The following is a 16,571-nucleotide window of genomic DNA, read 5'->3' as shown; positions in this document are numbered from 1 at the left end:
CATGCTTTACGGCTTAGAATCGGGACTTCAACGATGTTTTGAACGTCATGGAGCATATGAGATGTTCCAGGAGTTGAAGTTAATATTTCAAGCAAATGCCCGAATTGAGAGATATGAAGTCTCCAATAAGTTCTATAGCTGCAAGATGGAGGAGAATAGTTCTGTCAGTGAGCATATACTCAAAATGTCTGGGTATAATAATCACTTGATTCAATTGGGAGTTAATCTTCCGGATGATTGCATCATTGACAGAATTCTCCAATCACTGCCACCAAGCTACAAGAGCTTCGTGATGAACTATAATATGCAAGGGATGAACAAGACTATTCCCGAGCTCTTCGCAATGCTGAAAGCTGCGGAGGTAGAAATCAAGAAGGAGCATCAAGTGTTGATGGTTAACAAAACCACTAGTTTCAAGAAAAAGGGCAAAGGGAAGAAAAAGGGGAAATTCAAGAAGAACGGCAAGCAAGTTGCTTCTCAAGAGAAGAAACCCAAGTCTGGACCTAAGCCTGAAACTGAGTGCTTCTACTGCAAGCAGACTGGTCACTAGAAGCGGAACTGCCCCAAGTATTTGGCGGATAAGAAGGATGGCAAGGTGAACAAAGGTATATGTGATATACATGTTATTGATGTGTACCTTACTAGAGCTCGCAGTAGCACCTGGGTATTTGATACTGGTTCTGTTGCTAATATTTGCAACTCGAAACAGGGACTACGGAATAAGCGGGCACTGGCAAAGGACGAGGTGACGATGCGCGTGGGAAACGGTTCCAAAGTCGATGTAATCGCAGTCGGCACGCTACCTCTACATCTAACTTCGGGATTAATATTAGACCTAAATAATTGTTATTTGGTGCCAGCGTTGAGCATGAACATTATATCTGGATCTTGTTTAATGCGAGACGGTTATTCATTTAAATCAGAGAATAATGGTTGTTCTATTTATATGAGTAATATCTTTTATGGTCATGCACCCTTGAAGAGTGGTCTATTCTTATTGAATCTCGATAGTAGTAATACACATATTCATAATATTGAAGCCAAAAGATGCAGAGTTGATAATGAAAGTGCAACTTATTTGTGGCACTGTTGTTTAGGTCATATCGGTATAAAGCGCATGAAGAAACTCCATGCTGATGGACTTTTGGAACCACATGATTATGAATCACTTGGTACTTGCGAACCGTGCCTCATGGGCAAGATGACTAAAACACCGTTCTCCGGTACTATGGAGAGAGCAACAGATTTGTTGGAAATCGTACATACCGATGTATGTGGCCCAATGAATATTGAGGCTCGTGGCGGATATCGTTATTTTCTCACCTTCACAGATGATTTAAGCAGATATGGGTATATCTACTTAATGAAACATAAGTCTGAAACATTTGAAAAGTTCAAAGAATTTCAGAGTGAAGTTGAAAATCATCGTAACAAGAAAATAAAGTTTCTACGATCTGATCGTGGAGGAGAATATTTGAGTTACGAGTTTGGTGTACATTTGAAAAACTGTGGAATAGTTTCGCAACTCACGCCACCCGGAACAACACAGCGTAATGGTGTGTCCGAACGTCGTAATCGTACTTTACTAGATATGGTGCGATCTATGATGTCTCTTACTGATTTACCGCTATCTTTTTGGGGATATGCTTTAGAGACGGCCGCATTCACGTTAAATAGGGCACCATCAAAATCCGTTGAGACGACGCCTTATGAACTGTGGTTTGGCAAGAAACCAAAGTTGTCGTTTCTTAAAGTTTGGGGCTGTGATGCTTATGTGAAAAAGCTTCAACCTGATAATCTCGAACCCAAATCGGAGAAATGTGTCTTCATAGGATACCCAAAGGAAACTGTTGGGTACACCTTCTATCACAAATCCGAAGGCAAGACATTCGTTGCTAAGAATGGATCATTTCTAGAGAAGGAGTTTCTCTCGAAAGAAGTGAGTGGGAGGAAAGTAGAACTTGACGAGGTAACTGTACCCGCTTCCTTACTGGAAAGTAGTTCATCACAGAAAACTGTTTCAGTGACACCTACACCAGTTAGTGAGGAAGCCAATGATAATGATCATGAAACTTCAGATCAAGATACTGCTGAACCTCGTAGATCAACCAGAGTAAGATCCGCACCAGAGTGGTACGGTAATCCTGTTCTGGAGGTCATGCTACTAGATCATGATGAACCTACGAACTATGAAGAAGCGATGGTGAGCCCAGATTCCGCAAAGTGGCTTGAAGCCATGAAATCTGAGATGGGATCCATGTATGAGAACAAAGTATGGACTTTGGTTGACTTGCCCGATGATCGGCAAGCAATTGAGAATAAATGGATCTTTAAGAAGAAGACTGACGCTGATGGTAATGTTACTGTCTACAAAGCTCGACTTGTCGCAAAAGGTTTTCGGCAAGTTCAAGGGATTGACTACGATGAGACATTCTCACCCGTAGCGATGCTTAAGTCCGTCCGAATCATGTTAGCAATTGCCGCATTTTATGATTATGAAATTTGGCAAATGGATGTCAAAACTGCATTCCTGAATGGATTTCTGGAAGAAGAGTTGTATATGATGCAACCAGAAGGTTTTGTCGATCCAAAGGGAGCTAACAAAGTGTGCAAGCTCCAGCGATCCATTTATGGACTGGTGCAAGCCTCTCGGAGTTGGAATAAACGTTTTGATAGTGTGATCAAAGCATTTGGTTTTATACAGACTTTCGGAGAAGACCTGTATTTACAAGAAAGTGAGTGGGAGCTCTGTAGCATTTCTGATATTATATGTGGATGACATATTACTGATTGGAAATGATATAGAATTTCTGGATAGCATAAAGGGATACTTGAATAAAAGTTTTTCAATGAAAGACCTCGGTGAAGCTGCTTACATATTAGGCATTAAGATCTATAGAGATAGATCAAGACGCTTAATTGGACTTTCACAAAGCACATACCTTGACAAGATTTTGAAGAAATTCAAAATGGATCAAGCAAAGAAAGGATTCTTGCCTGTATTACAAGGTGTGAAATTGAGTAAGACTCAATGCCCGACCACTGCAGAAGATAGAGAGAATATGAAAGATGTTCCCTATGCATCAGCCATAGGCTCTATCATGTATGCAATGCTGTGTACCAGACCTGATGTGTGCCTTGCTATAAGTTTAGCAGGGAGGTACCAAAGTAATCCAGGAGTGGATCACTGGACAGCGGTCAAGAACATCCTGAAATACCTGAAAAGGACTAAGGATATGTTTCTTGTATATGGAGGTGACAAAGAGCTCACCGTAAAAGGTTACGTTGATGCAAGCTTTGACACTGATCCGGACGATTCTAAATCGCAAACCGGATACGTGTTTACATTAAACGGTGGAGCTGTCAGTTGGTGCAGTTCTAAACAAAGCGTTGTAGCGGGATCTACATGTGAAGCGGAATACATAGCTGCTTCGGAAGCAGCAAATGAAGGAGTCTGGATGAAGGAGTTCATATCCGATCTAGGTGTCATACCTAGTGCATCGGGTCCAATGAAAATCTTTTGTGACAATACTGGTGCAATTGCCTTAGCAAAGGAATCCAGATTTCACAAAAGGACCAAACACATCAAGAGACGCTTCAACTCCATCTGGGATCTAGTCCAGGTGGGAGACATAGAGATTTGCAAGATACATACGGATCTGAATGTTGCAGACCCGTTGACTAAGCCTCTTCCACGAGCAAAACATGATCAGCACCAAGGCTCCATGGGTGTTAGAATCATTACAGTGTAATCTAGATTATTGACTCTAGTGCAAGTGGGAGACTGAAGGAAATATGCCCTAGAGGCAATAATAAAGTTATTATTTATTTCCTTATAATCATGATAAATGTTTATTATTCATGCTAGAATTGTATTTACCGGAAACATAATACATGTGTGAATACATAGACAAACAGAGTGTCACTAGTATGCCTCTACTTGACTAGCTCGTTAATCAAAGATGGTTATGTTTCCTAACCATGAACAATAAGTTGTTATTTGATTAACGAGGTCACATCATTAGTAGAATGATCTGATTGACATGACCCATTCCATTAGCTTAGCACCTGATCGTTTAGTATGTTGCTATTGCTTTCTTCATGACTTATACATGTTCCTATGACTATGAGATTATGCAACTCCCGTTTGCCGGAGGAACACTTTGGGTACTACCAAACGTCACAACGTAACTGGGTGATTATAAAGGAGTACTACAGGTGTCTCCAATGGTCGATGTTGGGTTGGCGTATTTTGAGATTAGGATTTGTCACTCCGATTGTCGGAGAGGTATCTCTGGGCCCTCTCGGTAATACACATCACATAAAGCCTTGCAAGCATTACAACTAATATGTTAGTTGTGAGATGATGTATTACGGAACGAGTAAAGAGACTTGCCAGTAACGAGATTGAACTAGGTATTGGATACCGACGATCGAATCTCGGGCAAGTAACATACCGATGACAAAGGGAACAACGTATGTTGTTATGCGGTCTGACCGATAAAGATCTTCGTAGAATATGTAGGAGCCAATATGGGCATCCAGGTCCTGCTATTGGTTATTGACCAGAGACATGTCTCGGTCATGTCTACATTGTTCTCGAACCCGTAGGGTCCGCACGCTTAAGGTTACGATGACAGTTATATTATGAGTTTATGCATTTTGATGTACCGAAGGTTGTTCGGAGTCCCGGATGTGATCACGGACATGACGAGGAGTCTCGAAATGGTCGAGACATAAAGATTGATATATTGGAAGCCTATGTTTGGACATCGGAAGTGTTCCGGGTGAAATCGGGATTTTACCGGGTTACCGGGAGGTTACCGGAACCCCCCGGGAACCACATGGGCCTTCATGGGCCTTAGTGGAAAGGAGAAAAGGGCAGCCCAAGGGGGCTGCGCGCCTCCCCCCTTCCCCTAGTCCTATTAGGACTAGGAGAGGTGGCCGGCCACCCCTCTCCCTCTTTCCCCCTTGGGAATCCTAATTGGAATAGGATTGGAGGGGAGTCCTACTCCCGGTAGGAGTAGGACTCCTCCTGCGCCTCCTCCTCCTGGCCGGCGCACCCTCCCCCCTTGGCTCCTTTATATACTGAGGCAGGGGCACCTCTAAACACACAAGTTGACACAAGTTGATCCACGTGATCAATTCCTTAGCCGTGTGCGGTGCCCCCTGCCCCCTGCCACGACGCCTTATGAACTGTGGTTTGGCAAGAAACCAAAGTTGTCGTTTCTTAAAGTTTGGGGCTGCGATGCTTATGTGAAAAAACTTCAAACTGATAAGCTCGAACCCAAATCGGAGAAATGTGTCTTCATAGGATACCCAAAGGAAACTGTTGGGTACACCTTCTATCACAGATCCGAAGGCAAAACATTCGTTGCTAAGAATGGATCATTTCTAGAGAAGGAGTTTCTCTCGAAAGAAGTGAGTGGGAGGAAAGTAGAACTTGACGAGGTAACTGTACCTGCTCCCTTACTGGAAAGTAGTTCATCACAGAAAACTGTTTCAGTGACACCTACACCGGTTAGTGAGGAAGCCAATGATAATGATCATGAAACTTCAGATCAAGATACTACTGAACCACGTAGATCAACCAGAGTAAGATCCGCGCCAGAGTGGTACGGAAATCCTGTTCTGGAAGTCATGCTACTAGATCATGATGAACCTACGAACTATGAAGAAGCGATGGTGAGCCCAGATTCCGCAAAGTGGCTTGAAGCCATGAAATCTGAGATGGGATCCATGTATGAGAACAAAGTATGGACTTTGGTTGACTTGCCCGATGATCGGCAAGCAATTGAGAATAAATGGATCTTTAAGAAGAAGACTGACGCTGATGGTAATGTTACTGTCTACAAAGCTCGACTTGTCGCAAAAGGTTTTCGACAAGTTCAAGGGATTGACTACGATGAGACCTTCTCACCCGTAGCGATGCTTAAGTCCGTCAGAATCATGTTAGCAATTACCGCATTTTATGATTATGAAATTTGGCAGATGGATGTCAAAACTGCATTCCTGAATGGATTTCTGGAAGAAGAGTTGTATATGATGCAACCAGAAGGTTTTGTCGATCCAAAGGGAGCTAACAAAGTGTGCAAGCTCCAGCGATCCATTTATGGACTGGTGCAAGCCTCTCGGAGTTGGAATAAACGTTTTGATAGTGTGATCAAAGCATTTGGTTTTATACAGACTTTCGGAGAAGCCTGTATTTACAAGAAAGTGAGTGGGAGCTCTGTAGCATTTCTGATATTATATGTGGATGACATATTACTGATTGGAAATGATATAGAATTTCTGGATAGCATAAAGGGATACTTGAATAAAAGTTTTTCAATGAAAGACCTCGGTGAAGCTGCTTACATATTAGGTATTAAGATCTATAGAGATAGATCAAAACGCTTAATTGGACTTTCACAAAGCACATACCTTGACAAAATTTTAAAGAAGTTCAAAATGGATCAAGCAAAGAAAGGGTTCTTGCCTGTGTTACAAGGTGTGAAATTGAGTAAGACTCAATGCCCGACCACTGCAGTAGATAGAGAGAATATGAAAGATGTTCCCTATGCATCAGCCATAGGCTCTATCATGTATGCAATGCTGTGTACCAGACCTGATGTGTGCCTTGCTATAAGTTTAGCAGGGAGGTACCAAAGTAATCCAGGAGTGGATCACTGGACAGCGGTCAAGAACATCCTGAAATACCTGAAAAGGACTAAGGATATGTTTCTCGTATATGGAGGTGACAAAGAGCTCATCGTAAAAGGTTACGTTGATGCAAGCTTTGACACTGATCCGGACGATTCTAAATCGCAAACCGGATACGTGTTTACATTAAACGGTGGAGCTGTCAGTTGGTGCAGTTCTAAACAAAGCGTCGTAGCGGGATCTACATGTGAAGCGGAATACATAGCTTCTTCGGAAGCAGCAAATGAAGGAGTCTGGATGAAGGAGTTCATGTCCGATCTAGGTGTCATACCTAGTGCATCGGGTCCAATGAAAATCTTTTGTGACAATACTGGTGCAATTGCCTTGGCAAAGGAATCCAGATTTCACAAAAGGACCAAACACATCAAGAGACGCTTCAACTCCATCCGGGATCTAGTCCAGGTGGGAGACATAGAGATTTGCAAGATACATACGGATCTGAATGTTGCAGACCCGTTGACTAAGCCTCTTCCACGAGCAAAACATGATCAGCACCAAAGCTCCATGGGTGTTAGAATCATTACAGTGTAATCTAGGTTATTGACTCTAGTGCAAGTGGGAGACTGAAGGAAATATGCCCTAGAGGCAATAATAAAGTTATTATTTATTTCCTTATAATCATGATAAATGTTTATTATTCATGCTAGAATTGTAATTACCGGAAACATAATACATGTGTGAATACATAGACAAACAAAGTGTCACTAGTATGCCTCTACTAGACTAGCTCGTTAATCAAAGATGGTTATGTTTCCTAACCATGAACAATGAGTTGTTATTTGATTAACGAGGTCACATCATTAGTAGAATGATCTGATTGACATGACCCATTCCATTAGCTTAGCACCCGATCGTTTAGTATGTTGCTATTGCTTTCTTCATGACTTATACATGTTCCTATGACTATGAGATTATGCAACTCCCGTTTACTGGAGGAACACTTTGGGTACTACCAAACGTCACAACGTAACTGGGTGATTATAAAGGAGTACTACAGGTGTCTCCAATGGTCGATGTTGGGTTGGCGTATTTCGAGATTAGGATTTGTCACTCCGATTGTCGGAGAGGTATCTCTAGGCCCTCTCGGTAATACACATCACATAAGCCTTGCAAGCATTACAACTAATATGTTAGTTGTGAGATGATGTATTATGGAACGAGTAAAGAGACTTGCCAGTAACGAGATTGAACTAGGTATTGGATACCGACGATCGAATCTCGGGCAAGTAACATACCGATGACAAAGGGAACAACGTATGTTGTTATGCGGTCTGACCGATAAAGATCTTCGTAGAATATGTAGGAGCCAATATGGGCATCCAGGTCCCGCTATTGGTTATTGACCGGAGACGTGTCTCGGTCATGTCTACATTGTTCTTGAACCCGTAGGGTCCGCACGCTTAAGGTTACGATGACAGTTATATTATGAGTTTATGCATTTTGATGTACCGAAGGTTGTTCGGAGTCCCGGATGTGATCACGGACATGACGAGGAGTCTCGAAATGGTCGAGACGTAAAGATTGATATATTGGAAGCCTATATTTGGATATCGGAAGTGTTCCGGGTGAAATCGGGATTTTACCGGAATACCGGGAGGGTTACCGGAACCCCCCGGGAGCTATTTGGGCCATAGTGGGCCTTAGTGGAAAAGAGAAGGGGCTGCCCTAGTTGGGCTGCGCCCCCCCCTTCCCCTAGTCCTATTAGGACTAGGAGAGGTGGCCGGCCCCCTCCTCCTCTTTTCCCCTCCGAGGAATCCTAGTTGGACTAGGATTGGATGGGGAATCCTACTCCCAGAGGGAGTAGGACTCTTAAAGAAAAAGGGGAACTTCAAGAAGAACGGCAAGCAAGTTGCTGCTCAAGAGAAGAAACCCAAGTCTGGACCTAAGCCTGAAACTGAGTGCTTCTACTGCAAGCAGACTGGTCACTGGAAGCGGAACTGCCCCAAGTATTTGGCGGATAAGAAGGATGGCAAGGTGAACAAAGGTATATGTGATATACATGTTATTGACGTGTACCTTACTAGAGCTCGCAGTAGCACCTGGGTATTTGATATTGGTTCTGTTGCTAATATTTGCAACTCGAAACAGGGACTACAGAATAAGCGGGCACTGGCAAAGGACGAGGTGACGATGCGCGTGGGAAATGGTTCCAAAGTCGATGTAATCGCAGTCGGCACGCTACCTCTACATCTACCTTCGGGATTAATATTAGACCTAAATAATTGTTATTTGGTGCCAGCGTTGAGCATGAACATTATATCTGGATCTTGTTTAATGCGAGACGGTTATTCATTTAAATCAGAGAATAATGGTTGTTCTATTTATATGAGTAATATCTTTTATGGTCATGCACCCTTGAAGAGTGGTCTATTCTTATTGAATCTCGATAGTAGTAATACACATATTCATAATATTGAAGCCAAAAGATGCAGAGTTGATAATGAAAGTGCAACTTATTTGTGGCACTGTCGTTTAGGTCATATCGGTATAAAGCGCATGAAGAAACTCCATGCTGATGGACTTTTGGAACCACTTGATTATGAATCACTTGGTACTTGCGAACCGTGCCTCATGGGCAAGATGACTAAAACACCGTTCTCCGGTACTATGGAGAGAGCAACAGATTTGTTGGAAATCATACATACCGATGTATGTGGCCCGATGAATATTGAGGCTCGTGGCGGATATCGTTATTTTCTCACATTCACAGATGATTTAAGCAGATATGGGTATATCTACTTAATGAAACAAAAGTCTGAAACATTTGAAAAGTTCAAAGAATTTCAGAGTGAAGTTGAAAATCATCGTAACAAGAAAATAAAGTTTCTACGATCTGATCGTGGAGGAGAATATTTGAGTTACGAGTTTGGTGTACATTTGAAAAACTGTGGAATAGTTTCACAATATTTGAGTTACGCTGTGGTGTTCCGGGTGGCGTGAGTTGCGAAACTATTCCACAGTTTTTCAAATGTACACCAAACTCGTAACTCAAATATTCTCCTCCACGATCAGATCGTAGAAACTTTATTTTCTTGTTACGATGATTTTCAACTTCACTCTGAAATTCTTTGAACTTTTCAAATGTTTCAGACTTATGTTTCATTAAGTAGATATACCCATATCTGCTTAAATCATCTGTGAAGGTGAGAAAATAACGATATCCGCCACGAGCCTCAATATTCATTGGGCCACATACATCGGTATGTATGATTTCCAACAAATCTTTTGCTCTCTCCATAGTACCGGAGAACGGTGTTTTAGTCATCTTGCCCATGAGGCACGGTTCGCAAGTACCAAGTGATTCATAATCAAGTGGTTCCAAAAGTCCATCAGCATGGAGTTTCTTCATGCGCTTTATACCGATATGACCTAAACGACAGTGCCACAAATAAGTTGCACTTTCATTATCAACTCTGCATCTTTTGGCTTCAATATTATGAATATGTGTATTACTACTATCGAGATTCAATAAGAATAGACCACTCTTCAAGGGTGCATGACCATAAAAGATATTACTCATATAAATAGAACAACCATTATTATCTGATTTAAATGAATAACCGTCTCGCATTAAACAAGATCCAGATATAATGTTCATGCTCAACGCTGGCACCAAATAACAATTATTTAGGTCTAATATTAATCCCGAAGGTAGATGTAGAGGTAGCGTGCCGACTGCGATTACATCGACTTTGGAACCGTTTCCCACGCGCATCGTCACCTCGTCCTTTGCCAGTGCCCGCTTATTCCGTAGTCTCTGTTTCGAGTTGCAAATATTAGCAACAGAACCAGTATCAAATACCCAGGTGCTACTGCGAGCTCTAGTAAGGTACACATCAATAACATGTATATCACATATACCTTTGTTCACCTTGCCATCCTTCTTATCCGCCAAATACTTGGGGCAGTTCCGCTTCCAGTGACCAGTCTGCTTGCAGTAGAAGCACTCAGTTTCAGGCTTAGGTCCAGACTTGGGTTTCTTCTCTTGAGCAGCAACTTGCTTGCCGTTCTTCTTGAAGTTCCCCTTTTTCTTCCCTTTGCCCTTTTTCTTGAAACTAGTGGTTTTGTTAACCATCAACACTTGATGCTCCTTCTTGATTTCTACCTCCGCAGCTTTCAGCATTGCGAAGAGCTCAGGAATAGTCTTGTTCATCCCTTGCATATTATAGTTCATCACGAAGCTCTTGTAGCTTGGTGGCAGTGATTGGAGAATTCTGTCAATGACGCAATCATCCGGAAGATTAACTCCCAATTGAATCAAGTGATTATTATACCCAGACATTTTGAGTATATGCTCACTGACAGAACTGTTCTCCTCCATCTTGCAGCTATAGAACTTATTGGAGACTTCACATCTCTCAATTCGGGCATTTGCTTGAAATATTAACTTCAACTCCTGGAACATCTCATATGCTCCATGACGTTCAAAACGTCGTTGAAGTCCCGATTCTAAGCCGTAAAGCATGGCACACTGAACTATCGAGTAGTCATCAGCTTTGCTCTGCCAGACGTTCATAACATCTGGTGTTGCTCCAGCAGCAGGCCTAGCACCCAGCGGTGCTTCCAGGACGTAATTTTTCTGTGCAGCAATGAGGATAATCCTCAAGTTACGCACCCAGTCCGTGTAATTGCTACCATCATCTTTCAACTTTGCTTTCTCAAGGAACGCATTAAAATTCAACGGAACAACAGCACGAGCCATCTATCTACAATCAACATAAACAAGCAAGATACTATCAGGTACTAAGTTCATGATAAATTTAAGTTCAATTAATCATATTATTTAAGAACTCCCACTTAGATAGACATCCCTCTAATCCTCTAAGTGATTACGTGATCCAAATCAACTAAACCATGACCGATCATCACGTGAGATGGAGTAGTTTTCAATGGTGAACATCGTTATGTTGATCATATCTACTATATGATTCACGCTCGACCTTTCGGTCTCCGTGTTCCGAGGCCATATCTGCATATGCTAGGCTCGTCAAGTTTAACCTGAGTATTCTGCGTGTGCAAAACTGGCTTGCACCCGTTGTAGATGGACGTAGACCTTATCACACCCGATCATCACGTGGTGTCTGGGCACGACGAACTTTGGCAACGGTGCATACTCAGGGAGAACACTTCTTGATAATTTAGTGAGAGATCATCTTATAATGCTACCGTCAATCAAAGCAAGATAAGATGCATAAAAAGATAAACATCACATGCAATCAATATAAGTGATATGATATGGTCATCATCATCTTGTGCTTGTGATCTCCATCTCCGAAGCACCGTCATGATCACCATCGTCACCGGCGCGACACCTTGATCTCCATCGTAGCATCGTTGTCGTCTCGCCAATCTTATGCTTCCACGACTATCACTACCGTTTAGTAATAAAGTAAAGCATTACATCGCGATTACATTGCATACAATAAAGCGACAACCATATGGCTCCTGCCAGTTGCCGATAACTCGGTTACAAAACATGATCATCTCATACAATAAAATTCAGCATCATGCTTTGACCATATCACATCACAACATGCCCTGCAAAAACAAGTTAGACGTCCTCTACTTTGTTGTTGCTTGTTTTACGTGGCTGCTACGGGCTTAAGTAAGAACCAATCTCACCTACGCATCAAAACCACAACGATAGTTTGTCAAATAGACTCCATTTTAACCTTCGCAAGGACCGGGCGTAGCCATACTTGGTTCAACTAAAGTTGGAGAGACAGTCGCCCGCAAGCCATCTCTGTGCAAAGCACGTCGAGGGAACCGGTCTCGCGTAAGCGTACGCGTAAGGTTGGTCTGGGTCGTCTCGTCCAACAATACCGCCGAACCAAAATATGACATGCTGGTAGGCAGTATGACTTGTATCATCCACAACTCACTTGTGTTCTACTCGTGCATATAACATCAACATCAATAACCTAGGCTCGGATACCACTGTTGGGTTTCGTAGTAATTTCAAAAAAATTTCCTACGCACACGCAAGATCATGTGATGCATAGCAACGAGGGGAGAGTATTGTCTACGTACCCAACGCAGACCGACTGCGGAAGCGATGACACGACGTAGAGGAAGTAGTCGTACGTCTTCTCGATCCAACCGATCAAGCACCGAAACTACGGCACCTCCGAGTTCGAGCACACGTTCAGCTCGATGACGATCCTCGGACTCCGATCCAGCAAAGTGTCGGGGAAGAGTTTCGTCAGCACGACGGCGTGGTGATGATCTTGATGAACTACAGCAGCAGGGCTTCGCCTAAACTCCGCTACAGTATTATCGAGGAATATGGTGGCAGGGGGCACCGCACACGGCTAAGGAATCGATCACGTGGATCAACTTGTGTCAACTTGTGTGTTCAGAGGTGCCCCTGCCTCCGTATATAAAGGAGGAGAGGAGGGGAGGCTGGCCGGCCAAGGGGGGGAGGCGCAGGAGAGTCCTACTCCCTCTGGGAGTAGGATTCCCCCTCCAATCCTAGTCCAACTAGGATTCCTCGGAGGGGAAAAGAGGAGGAGGGGGCCGGCCACCTCTCCTAGTCCTAATAGGACTAGGGGAAGGGGGGGGCGCGCAGCCCAACTAGGGCAGCCCCTTCTCTTTTCCACTAAGGCCCACTATGGCCCAAATAGCTCCCGGGGGGTTCCGGTAACCCTCCCGGTATTCCGGTAAAATCCCGATTTCACCCGGAACACTTCCGATATCCAAATATAGGCTTCCAATATATCAATCTTTACGTCTCGACCATTTCGAGACTCCTCGTCATGTCCGTGATCACATCCAGGACTCCGAACAACCTTCGGTACATCAAAATGCATAAACTCATAATATAACTGTCATCGTAACCTTAAGCGTGCGGACCCTACGGGTTCGAGAACAATGTAGACATGACCGAGACACGTCTCCGGTCAATAACCAATAGCGGGACCTGGATGCCCATATTGGCTCCTACATATTCTACGAAGATCTTTATCGGTCAGACCGCATAACAACATACGTTGTTCCCTTTGTCATCGGTATGTTACTTGCCCGAGATTCGATCGTCGGTATCCAATACCTAGTTCAATCTCGTTACCGGCAAGTCTCTTTACTCGTTCCGTAATACATCATCTCACAACTAACATATTAGTTGTAATGCTTGCAAGGCTTATGTGATGTGTATTATCGAGAGGGCCCAGAGATACCTCTCTGACAATCGGAGTGACAAATCCTAATCTCGAAATACGCCAACCCAACATCGACCATTGGAGACACCTGTAGTACTCCTTTATAATCACCCAGTTACGTTGTGACGTTTGGTAGTACCCAAAGTGTTCCTCCGGTAAACGGGAGTTGCATAATCTCATAGTCATAGGAACATGTATAAGTCATGAAGAAAGCAATAGCAACATACTAAACGATCGGGTGCTAAGCTAATGGAATGGGTCATGTCAATCAGATCATTCTACTAATGATGTGACCTCGTTAATCAAATAACAACTCATTGTTCATGGTTAGGAAACATAACCATCTTTGATTAACGAGCTAGTCTAGTAGAGGCATACTAGTGACACTTTGTTTGTCTATGTATTCACACATGTATTATGTTTCCGGTAAATACAATTCTAGCATGAATAATAAACATTTATCATGATTATAAGGAAATAAATAATAACTTTATTATTGCCTCTAGGGCATATTTCCTTCAGTCTCCCACTTGCACTAGAGTCAATAATCTAGATTACACTGTAAACACCCATGGAGCTTTGGTGCTGATCATGTTTTGCTCGTGGAAGAGGCTTAGTCAACGGGTCTGCAACATTCAGATCCGTATGTATCTTGCAAATCTCTATGTCTCCCACCTGGACTAGATCCCGGATGGAGTTGAAGCGTCTCTTGATGTGTTTGGTCCTTTTGTGAAATCTGGATTCCTTTGCCAAGGCAATTGCACCAGTATTGTCACAAAAGATTTTCATTGGACCCGATGCACTAGGTATGACACCTAGATCGGATATGAACTCCTTCATCCAGACTCCTTCATTTGCTGCTTCCGAAGCAGCTATGTATTCCGCTTCACATGTAGATCCCGCTACAACGCTTTGTTTAGAACTGCACCAACTGACAGCTCCACCGTTTAATGTAAACACGTATCCGGTTTGCGATTTAGAATCGTCCGGATCAGTGTCAAAGCTTGCATCAACGTAACCTTTTACGGTGAGCTCTTTGTCACCTCCATATACGAGAAACATATCCTTAGTCCTTTTCAGGTATTTTAGGATGTTCTTGTTAGGTTTCGTAGTAATTTCAAAAATTTTCCTACGCGCACACAGGATCATGTGATGCATAGCAACGAGAGGAGAGTGTTGTCTACGTACCCAACGCAGACCGACTGCGGAAGCGATGACACGACGTAGAGGAAGTAGTCGTACGTCTTCACGATCCAACCGATCAAGCACCGAAACTACGGCACCTCCGAGTTCGAGCACACGTTCAGCTCGATGACGATCCCCGGACTCCGATCCAGCAAAGTGTCGGGGAAGAGTTTCGTCAGCACGACGGCGTGGTGACGATCTTGATGAACTACAGCAGCAGGGCTTCGCCTAAACTCCGCTACAGTATTATCGAGGAATATGGTGGCAGGGGGCACCGCACACGGCTAAGGAATCGATCACGTGGATCAACTTGTGTCAACTTGTGTGTTTAGAGGTGCCCCTGCCTCCGTATATAAAGGAGGAGAGGAGGGGAGGCTGGCCGGCCAAGGGGGGGAGGCGCAGGAGAGTCCTACTCCCTCTGGGAGTAGGATTCCCCCTCCAATCCTAGTCCAACTAGGATTCCTCGGAGGGGAAAAGAGGAGGAGGGGGCCGGCCACCTCTCCTAGTCCTAATAGGACTAGGGGGTGGCGCGCAGCCCATCTAGGGCAGCCCCTTCTCTTTTCCACTAAGGCCCACTATGGCCCAAATAGCTCCCGGGGGGTTCCGGTAACCCTCTCGGTATTCCGGTAAAATCCCGATTTCACCCGGAACACTTTCGATATCCAAATATAGGCTTCCAATATATCAATCTTTACGTCTCGACCATTTCGAGACTCCTCGTCATGTCCGTGATCACATCCGGGACTCCGAACAACCTTCGGTACATCAAAATGCATAAACTCATAATATAACTGTCATCGTAACCTTAAGCGTGCGGACCCTACGGGTTCGAGAACAATGTAGACATGACCGAGACACGTCTCCGGTCAATAACCAATAGCGGGACCTGGATGCCCATATTGGCTCCTACATATTCTACGAAGATCTTTATCGGTCAGACCGCATAACAACATACGTTGTTCCCTTTGTCATCGGTATGTTACTTGCCCGAGATTCGATCGTCGGTATCCAATACCTGGTTCAATCTCGTTACTGGCAAGTCTCTTTACTCGTTCCATAATACATCATCTCACAACTAACATATTAGTTGTAATGCTTGCAAGGCTTATGTGATGTGTATTACCGAGAGGGCCCAGAGATACCTCTCCGACAATCGGAGTGACAAATCCTAATCTCGAAATACGCCAACCCAACATCGACCATTGGAGACACCTGTAGTACTCCTTTATAATCACCCAGTTACATTGTGACGTTTGGTAGTACCCAAAGTGTTCCTCCGGTAAACGGGAGTTGCATAATCTCATAGTCATAGGAACATGTATAAGTCATGAAGAAAGCAATAGCAACATACTAAATGATCGGGTGCTAAGCTAATGGAATGGGTCATGTCAATCAGATCATTCTACTAATGATGTGACCTCATTAATCAAATAACAACTCATTGTTCATGGTTAGGAAACATAACCATCTTTGATTAACGAGCTAGTCTAGTAGAGGCATACTAGTGACACTTTGTTTGTCTATGTA

The sequence above is a fragment of the Triticum aestivum genome, chromosome 1B (assembly GCF_018294505.1).
Source record: "Triticum aestivum cultivar Chinese Spring chromosome 1B, IWGSC CS RefSeq v2.1, whole genome shotgun sequence".
NCBI lineage: Eukaryota > Viridiplantae > Streptophyta > Magnoliopsida > Poales > Poaceae > Triticum > Triticum aestivum.
Note: the sequence above shows the minus strand (reverse complement) of the source record.